The following is an 8,760-nucleotide window of genomic DNA, read 5'->3' as shown; positions in this document are numbered from 1 at the left end:
TTCTTTTTGTTGGATTCTCCTCCTTTACATTTAATTTCTTGCACCCAATGGATTCATTCTGCTGTGCTTCTGGGGGTGTGATCCTCATTGTCTTTTCCTAGGATATTGTCTAAAATTTTTTGGCGTACTGGTTTGGTATTCATGAAGTTCCTAAGGTGCTCTTTGTCATGAAAGTATCTTATTTCACTATCAATTTTGCAAGATAGTTTTGCATGGTACATCAATCTGGGTTGGAGGCTGTTTTCCTTTAGGGCGTGGAATACATCACTCCGAGTTCTTCTTGCCTTGAGGGTTTGTGTTGAGAAGTCTGCTGTGATTCTGATGGGCTTTCCTTTCTATGTGATTGTTTCTTTTCTCTAACTAACTGCTTGTAGAACTTTGTTCTTCTGTTGGGTTTCTGGAATCTTAACAATTATATGCCGATGTGTAGATTTTTTTTGATCAAGGCTAGTTGGAGTCCTATATGCCTCACTTATCTGTATGTCAAGCTCTTTTCCCCTGCTTGGGAAATGTTTTGCCATCACTTCTGTGAACTGTTTTCTTATGTCATCTGAACTCTCTCCTGTTTTTTCATTGACTCCTATCAGTCTTAGATTATTCTTCTTTGCATCGTCTAGCAGCTGCTGGATTGATTTCTTGTGGTCCCTTACAATTTTGAAGCAATTTTTCTTTTCCTGGTCACTAATTGCAATCTTATCTTCTATATCTGAAATTCTGTTCTCACATTGGCTCATTCTGCTGTGTAGACTGTCAGTGGAGTTTTTAATCTGGAAATCTGTTTGCATGTGTTTTATGGATTCCATTTGTTTCCTATGTTGGAATTCCATCATGTTCCTCAGCTCCTCTCCAGATTTATTAATCATGTCTTGCACTATGAGCACAGTCTCTGCTGTAATCTGAGAAATTATTTCTGATTTCATTTTTTCCAGATCCTCTTTTGTTGCCAGTTCAGGGAGTCCAGGTGGTTGAGTATCAGAGTGTTCCATCTTGTTTCCCTTTGGGGTTGCTGTAGGTGATCTGGAAGTCTGGTTTTGAGACTTGTTGACGTGTCTTTTCATTTGGATGGGGGGGCCAGTGGGTGTGTGTGCTGTTGGCGCCCATGTGGCTTACTTCCGCTGCGCTGGGAGTGGTGCTACGGTGGCCTGGAAGCCCCTTCCTCTGCGCTGGGGGCGGTGGCACAGCCAAGACCCTGTTTTCAAAGGAGGCTCCTGGTTAGGATGGACAGATCTTTTTGGAGGCCACTGCTCCACCCTCCACAGCTAGAGAAGGAGACCCAGCTGGGACACACCAGCATGGAGCAGGCGATCACATCCTTGTATCTGCTTAGGATTTTGTGCTGGGGTGAGTTAGACGCTTGGGTGCAGGGACCAGGAGCCCAAATGTGACTGTGGTCCCTATCTTCCTGCAGTTTTCTGTTGGGAACCTGAGAAATGATACATCGATTGTGTGTGTGTGTGTGTGTGTGTGTGTGTGTGGTACTAGGTATTGAACTGAGAGGCTTGTGCATGCTAGGCAAGTACTGTACCACTGTGCTACATTGTTAGTTTTATTTATTTAAAATATTGAAAGAGAGTCTCGCTAAATTGCCCAAGCTGGCCTCAAACTTGTGATCCTTCCACCTCAGCCTCACCAGTAGCTGAGATTATAGGTGCTTACCACCACCCCCGGCTGGAAATACTATTAAAAATGAGAGTTGATGGCAGAATTGGCAGGTGCCTTCTGCAGGCAGTGGCCATGCCAGTGCCTCTGCCTTGCTCCTCCCAGAGGTGTGTGTGTGGGGGTCCTGGTCCACTCCCCTCCCTGCTACAAGCCCTGTGACTTGATGGTTACTCTTGCACCAGTGTGAATTTCTGGGTTCTGGTCCCAGCTCTGCCATCTCCTGTTTGTGGCCTTCATTTTCCCAAGCCTCAGTTTCCTCACCTGCAAAATAGGGACAATGATAGTGTTGACCTCACAGGGCCATCAGGGACGTTCCTTTTTCTTCCCCTGAGCATCACACATTCTAGAAATGGTCTGCATAGGACGGGAGCCCCTCGGTGATGTCACAACCAGCTGTTCCCCGGCCCTGGGAGTCAGAGAACTGGGTCACCGGGCAGAGCGCGTTGCTTTGCTGCTCCAGCAACAGCTACCCAAAGGCAAATCTACTTTGAAGATTGACTTTCACTCCTCATCCTAGGCAAACAGTTTCCTGTTTCCTTTTGAAAGAAATGGGTAAGGGACCCCCTCCACAGAGGGCAGGTGGGGAGGAATTGCAGCTGGGAGAAGAGCCGTGGAGGGAGAGGAGCTCCCTGGGAAGATGAACCTGGGCTTTTCCAAAAGGACCCGGGCCTGGGATGCCCTGCCCGCCCCTGCCTGGTCTGGGCCTCTCCCGTCTGCTCCTGCCCACTGGTTCCAGGCTGCCGCGGCCAAGCTTGAATCCACCCACCAGCAAATTCCCACACAAGCTTCAAGGTAATAGAGGTGACTGTTTGGAAAGAGCTGATGAAAGATAAGGATGGGGGTTAACTAGGTCAGACCCCCAGAGGGCGGAGGCAGCCAGGGGAGGCAGAGAGTTCGGAGCCTTCTTCCTCCATCTGTCAGCTCCAGGGCAGAGGGGCAGAGGGCAGCAGTGTGTTCTGATGTCCTTCCTGATAACCCGAGTGCAGGGAGACCGGCCTGCTGAACATCTTTCCCGACAGTGCCTCAGCGATGGTCACAGAGCCTCTGAGGGGAGTCACTTCCTCCCCATTTTAGAGATGAGGGTATGTTAGCTACCTGAGGGCTGCAGTGCTGATAGCTGTCTTTCCAAAATGCAGGTTGGGAGAGGTGAATTATGAAGGGTCGAGAAATTGCAAGGTTGTCTTAAAAAACAAAACCTGAGTAAAGCCCAGCATGGTGCTGCATGACTGTAATTTCAGCACTTGGGAGGCTGAGGCAGGAGGATCACTGTGAGTCCAAGACCCGCCTGAACAATGTAATGAGACCCCGTCTCAAAAACAAACAAAAAGCCTCATTAATATAATTTACAGAGCATAAAGTTCACCCATTTAAAGTGTATAATCCAGGGCCGTTTGGCTTTTGATAAGGTTGTACAATCACCACCACCATCTCATTCGAAAACACTGTAATCTTCCCCAGAGAAATCCTGGACCCATTAGCAGTTAGTCACCTCTTCTCTAAGACCTCTGGCAGCCCTTAGATCAGAAGGCCTCTGATCTGCCTTCTGTCTCTGGGATTTTCCTGTTCTGGATACCTCATATGAGTAGACTCAGACAACATGTAGCCTGTGGCATTGGACTTCTTTCATGCATCGAGATGTTTTCAAGGTTCATCCACATGTCTGTACTCCACTCTTATTCATGGCTGAGTAATACTCCGTCATATGGATAGAGCACATTTTTGTCTGTCCATCTTCTGAGGACCATTTGGGTCATTTTTACTCTATGACTGTGAGAATAATGCTGCTGTGGACATGGGAGTGCAAGCTGGTGTAGATGCCTGCTTTTCTACCTTTTTTTTTTCAGTACCGGGGATTGAACTCCGGTCCTTGCGCATGTGCAGCAGGCAGTGAAACCACTGAGCTAAATCCCCGGCCCCAGCCTGCTTTTCTCTTATACATGGAGTTCACCCTTGGATTTGAACTCCAGCTGAACTAGGTCTTGTGGTGTGAAACTCAGGAGAGACTTTGACCCTTTCTAAGACAATGTCTATACTATGCTCATCCTCCTGCTTGGTCCTGCCCTCCAGTTGCTGATCTCTTCCCTTCTCCTTTCTCTTGCCTCTTGTACTTCTATAGCCTGGAACCACAGCAACTGTGCATGAGAAATTATCATTGCTGTGAAAGTAGCCACTCCTGTGCCAGGCCGAGTAGGTGCACCCAGTGGCAGGACATGAGGCTAAGGGAGGAAGAGCCCCAGGCTTCCAGCTGCCTTTCCTTTTCCTTTCAGATTCTCAATGGACTGGAATCCATTTGTTCCAAATCTGAGATTGGGCTAAGATTCATATCAGCACCTTTTTTTTTTGGTACCGGGGATCGAATTCGGGTCCTTGTGCTTGCGCAGCAGGCAGCGAAACCACTGAGCTAAACTCCCGGCCCCATATCAGCACCTTTTATAGAAAAAATTATCCTTTCTCCAAGCAGGGCAGTGTTGCAAGGTGGGTCTGTGTCTGGACTTTCTGTCCTTTTGTATCTTTTGGTTTCTTGGTCCTTGTCCAGTCCTGCTATGGTGACCACAGAGAAGCTTTTGTTTTTTTGTACCAGGGATTGAACTCAGGACCTTACGCTTTCATAGCTGGCATGGCACCACTGAGCTAAATCCCCGGCTCAGCTTTTTTTTTTTTCCTGTACTGGGACCCAGGTGAGCTACATCCTCAGCCCTTTTTTAAAAATTTAAGATGGTTTCAGTAAGACATTAAGATGCCCAGGCTGGCCTCAAACTTTTGATCCTCTTACCTCAGCCTTCCAGAGTGCTGGGATTACTGCAGGTGAACTCTTGATGGCAGGTTGACTGAGTCCTGTGACTTGTTTGTCCTTTATGGTGGCCTTGGCTATTCTTGGCACTTTGGTTTGCATATGCATTTCAGTATCCTTTCACACACACACACACACACACACACACACACACACAGACACACACACACAGGGATTTGATGGGGATCATACTGAATCTGTAGATTAATTTGGTGAGAATCGACACCGTCGCAATCAAATCACTCATCTTGTCAGTGCAGGCTTAAGACGTAGCCCTCTGTTTCCTTAGGTCTTGCTACAGTTTGGATCTTGAATGATCCCCAAAGGCTGGGGTGCTAAATGCTTAGTCCCCATTGAGGTACTGTTGAGAAATGGTGGTGCCTTCAGGAGGGGGCCTGGGGTGAGATTTCAGGTCCCTAGGGTGTCCCCTCAAAAGGGTTTCTGGGACTCAGGCCTCTTCCTCTTTTATTGTTGTTTCCTGGCCAAGAGGTCAGCAGTTGGCTGCTGTGTCATGCTCTCCCTGCCACCACCATCCTGCATGCCCACCCGAGGCCCAAAGCAAAAGGTCTGCCAGGTTTTAGTCTGGAATGTTCAAACTGTGAGCCATGATAAACCTTTTTTCTTTATAAGTGAATACAGTAACCACAGGCATTTCATTATGGTGACAGAAGCTGACAAACAAGTGTTTAATTTCATTGCAGTTAGGTGTATGTGTTTTATACACCTTTTATTAGATATCTTTCTATATATTTACTTTATGGTTTGGATCTATGATGTCTGCAGAAGTCTCATGTATTCAGAAGTGGGACTTCTGGAAGGTGATTGAATCATGGGATGCTATACTCATGAGTGGATTAATCCATTGAGGAGCTCAGTATCTAAATGTGTTGTTAGGAGGTGGGGCCTGACCTGAAAGGATGGATGTATTCTTGTCCCTGGCCCCTCTCTTCCCTCTGTGATTTCTCACTGTCATGGCTTGAGCACCTTTCTTCCACCCCACCTTTCCACCATGACCTTCTACCGTCCTGTTTCTGCTTTGGAGCTAGCCAACCATGGACTGAATCCTCTGAAATGTGAGCCTAAATAAACCTCTCCTTCTTTAAGTTGTGAATGTCAGATATTTTGTCCCACAGACAGGAAAGTAACCGATAAGGATGTCATTATAAATCATATAATTTATTACATCTTTTTGGACCAGATTTTGGATTGAAAGCTAGTGGTGGAGAGACTTAGTGAAAGAGAGAAAATCCTTTGTGCGTAGGATGGGGCAGGGACCAGGTTCAGGGCAGTGAGCTCCATGGTATCCGTTAGAGGGCTCTGGGGCCATGCTGGGTGTGCTGAGGGTCTGGTGTGCATGCATATTGCGAGGACAGTGTGTCCCCCTGTTGAGGCAGGATCTGGGCCCACTTTGGTCATGATTTGTGCTGTCCTCCTTCCCTTGCTTCTTCCTGTTTCTACATCTGTTTTCCTTCCTGGTGACGCTTTCAACATGGGTGTTATGTTAGTCACCTTCTTATGGCTGAGACACAGTGCCTAGCTCCCGAAACCTTCAGTCACATTTTAGTCAATGGTCAGCTGGCTCCAAGGCAGGACGCCATGGCAGAGGGGGGCGCCATGGCAGAGGAGAGCTGCTGATGTCTTGGTGGGCTAAAGCAGAGAGTGAAGGGAGGAGCTGGGGAGGGAAATAAACCCTTCTAGGCCACGCTCCCTAGTAACCCACCGCTTCAGACCAGACCCTACCTCCTAATAGCAAGGTGGCTACAAGCCCAGTCCAATCACCTTTTTTTTTTTTTTGGTACCAGGGATCGAACTTGAGACCTTGCACTTGTGAGACAGGCATCGGAACCACTGAGCTAAATCCCATGCCAACAAGATGGTGAAAGGAAATTTTTTTTTTTGTTACCAGAGATCAAACTCAGGACCTTGTGCTTGCAAGGAAGGTGTGGTGCCACTGAACTAAATCCCCGGCCCCCTGTCACCTTTCAAAAGCCCCACTTATGAGTACATGAGGTGCTCACGGTACATCTAGATATAAAATCACAGCAGGCTTGGTTACCTGTAACCAAAAACTAGCACGAGGGCACCAGCTTGGAGCACACTTGCAGGCTGCATCATATGAGCACATTTCCAGGTATGAAATATACAAGATGCACCCTAGAACAAACCCAGGTCTGAGAAGAGGGGAGTGGTGAGCCTGGACATGTCCACAGGATGCAGGAGCACGAAGTGAAAAGAGCCAGACAGCGCATTAGCAAAACAGAAGAAACACAGCTGGCTGGAAGGACACATGACAAAGTGGAAGACTCTGGGGTGATAGGAGTGGTGTCCCCTCCTTTTCTACTGTATACATTTTCATATACTGTATTCTGTTATGAATAAATAATATTTTTATAACCAAAAAAAAATCTAACCAGAAACAACTCCAAAAGACACCAGCGTTTTTTCCAGGCCCCCTGCCTCCCCGCCTGTCCTGGAAGACCTGAGCCAAAGCCTGTGGTTTATCAGGTAGTGGCCACATGGGGGCTCCCCATCATGGGGAAGGAGCGCTAACTGGATCCCCAGTTACCAAGCTCAGGGGAACCGTACATTCTCGAATGACTTCCCTTCCAGAGATCAGGGATGGGTGGGAGGCTGGTGTTCTACGGAGAGTTGATCTGGTCACCAGGTAGATGCCAAAGTAAATGCAGAGCCAGGCCTTGATGTCACCGGTGATGGCCCTGGAGGAGGACGGGATGCCTGGACTCTGCTTCCTGAGGCACAGGCTGCAAGCAGCAGTCAGGTAGAGAAGAGTGACAGGGTACCACACTCTCCACTGTGTGAGGAATGGGAGGGACAGTTGTCTTTCACTGTAGGTGAGCTTGGCCTACGTTACTGGCAAAAAATCACATAATCCTTGGGACACACGTGTATCTGATGCAGCAGGAATCTGCCGTCTATGGAGACACCTGGAAAAGAAGCTAAGTAAAGAGGGCCCACCCCTGTCTCCCACCAGGACCATCATATAGACAGAACCAACTGGAGAGAAGCACTGCTGGGTGGGCATTTGTGGGAGGTATTGTCAGTGTCTTCACTGACAATAGAGACAATCCCTCTTCTGCCAAAGAAATGGAATGGTACCAACTACTCAGCTAAATACTACATTTCCCAGCCTCCTTTGCTGCTGGTTGTGGCCATGTGACTAAGTCTGGGCCAATGGATTGTGACTGGAGGCAGCAGGGAGCCTTGGGGGCAGTGCTCAAAGGCTGGGCCTGTCCTGCCCTCTCCTCTCTTCCTGAGGTGGAATAAACGTAGCCAAGAGCCATCTGGAACCCCATAGATTAGGAATGTTGGTGCAATGGGGTCTTTACATTATAGACAGTGCCACCATATCAGGTTAGACTTACGCATAAGAGAAAAAAGATAAAATTATACTTGTTTCAGCCACTTTGTGTGAGTGATGATGGTGTGTGTGTTTGTGTGTGCATATGTGTGTGGTGGGGAGGATTCCTTCAAGGCAGGCAGAAGATGGGAAGGTGATTTTGCCGATCGGCCTAGGGTTCTTTTGCTTGATTCAGATGGAAATTGTGAATCAGCAAAGCATAGCTCTGCTAGCAGTCCTGATGTCACCAGATGCCCAAACACAGCCAGCTGCTGGTCACTGCCACTGCCAGCTGCAGCCTTCTGGTGCTGGCTTGTGCCGGACACCGTAGGTTTACTCTACCAGGTGTTGGTCTCTGCTGCTGATCTTGGCTGCTGGTCTCAAGCTCTGCAGTGCTAACAGTGTTTGTTACTCTTTGTTGAGATGACTGCTCTGTCCACACTACTCAGGCTGCTGCCTCTTTGCCAATTCACTTTCATTCCTGCACACCCTCACTGGCCCATACTCCCCTTTCCCTGCTCTTGACACTTAGTCTTCTGGAGCGTGTGACATTGTGGCCTTTAGTGCCAGACTGGAGACACTCCTTCACGAAGTGGGCTGTGGTGGACTGAGGCTGCTGCTTCTGGTGACCTTGAGAGTGTCACACTGCCATCCCGGCCTTCCCTGGGGCTCTGGAGAGGACGGCTGCACAGCAGGCTGCTCAGGAAGACTCCCCTTCCGAAGTTGGGGCTGGCTCTGAGTCTGATAGCTGGGGTGGGGAACAGGGAGCTCTGGGCTCCATATGCAAATCTTGGAGACACAGACAGGTCACTGCCTTTGATTCCACCTGAGAAGACACCCCCAATTCAAGCATTCAGGTCTGAGGAAAGCCAGGCTCCAGGGAGATGTCCCATCGGGGCCCCAGTGGACAGCTCTCTACTGCATTCTGCATCCTACTGTTTTGTTACTGTTG

This window comes from Heterocephalus glaber, unplaced genomic scaffold (assembly GCF_053883595.1).
Source record: "Heterocephalus glaber isolate CG9 unplaced genomic scaffold, H.glaber_assembly_v1.0 deba00000594, whole genome shotgun sequence".
Taxonomy (NCBI): Eukaryota; Metazoa; Chordata; class Mammalia; order Rodentia; family Bathyergidae; genus Heterocephalus; species Heterocephalus glaber.
This window is presented reverse-complemented; position numbering follows the sequence as displayed.